Below are 1,416 nucleotides of genomic sequence, written 5' to 3'. Positions count from 1 at the left end.
CGGGGTCGGGGTGGGGAACGAGGTGGCGGGGCGGGGTACGTATAGGTTCGGGGGGGCGTCCGACTTGGAGAAGGGGGCGACCCCGGGCGGCGGCGGCATCGTCCCGGACTCCGGCGGGAGTCCGGCTCGGCCACGATTCAGGCGAGGCGGCGCGACAGGTGGGCCGGCTGGGCCTTCGGCCCAGTTCGGTCCGCGGGCGATTTTTTTTAAATTACGCCGAACTAAAATAAATCCTAGAAAAATAAATAAAAATCTAAAAATGCCAAAACAAATTGTCACCGTCTAATTAAAATAATTAGAACGCGATGAACATTTTCTTGGCCCTAAAATGCAATTTTGAAAACATGCAAAATTTTCTAATGCAAATAAAATGCAATAAAATCCAAAAAAAATCGAATATTTGATTTTAATATTTTTCCTCCAATATCTCGGTTATTTTGGAGAAGTCATATTTTCTCCTCTCATATACTTTTATATGAAATATTTTTCAGAGTGAAAAATAATTAAAACCAAAATCCTCGTTTCATAATTTGATGAAAATCAAATATGAAAACCGGGAAATCCCCAACTCTCTCCGAGGGTCCTTGAGCTGCTTAGGATTTCGAGGATTAGCCAAAATGCAATAAAATATGCTATGCAATGATGATCTAATGTATAACATTCCAAATTGAAAATTTGGGATGTTACAAACCTACCCCCTTAAGAGGAATCTCGCCCTCGAGATTCGGGTTGGCTAGAAAATAGGTGAGAGTGGTCCTTCCGTAGATCTTCCTCTCGCTCCCAGGTGGCTTCATCTTCGGTGTGGTGGCTCCACTGAACTTTGCAAAACTTGATAACCTTGCTGCGGGTGACTCGGCTGGCATACTCAAGAATTTTGACTAGTTTCTCCTCATAAGTTAAATCACTATCCAAGTGAATCGCCTCTAGTGGCACTGTATCTCTCAGCGGTATATCAGCCATCTCTGCGTGACACTTCTTCAACTGGGAAATGTGGAATACATCATGAACTCCTGACAATCCTTCAGGCAATTCCAACTTGTAAGCAACTTCTCCCATACGCTCCAAAACTTTGTATGGTCCTACAAAACATGGCGCTAACTTTCCCTTAACTCCAAAATGCTTCACTCCTCGAAGTGGTGATACTCGAAGATAAACTTGGTCTTCGGCTTCATAAACTGTTTCCTTACGTTTTGAATCCGCATAGCTCTTCTGCCTGGTCTGGGCTACTTTGAGTCTATCGCGAATCAACTTCACCTTCCGTTCAGATTCTTTAATCAAGTCTGGTCCAAACAACTGGCGGTCTCCAACTTTGTCCCATAACAATGGTGTTCTACACCTCCTTCCGTACAAAGCTTCGAAAGGGGCCATCTTCAAACTGGATTGATAACTGTTGTTGTAAGAAAACTCTGCATACGG

Source organism: Triticum aestivum, chromosome 7D, assembly GCF_018294505.1.
Source record: "Triticum aestivum cultivar Chinese Spring chromosome 7D, IWGSC CS RefSeq v2.1, whole genome shotgun sequence".
Classification (NCBI taxonomy): Eukaryota; Viridiplantae; Streptophyta; class Magnoliopsida; order Poales; family Poaceae; genus Triticum; species Triticum aestivum.
Note: the sequence above shows the minus strand (reverse complement) of the source record.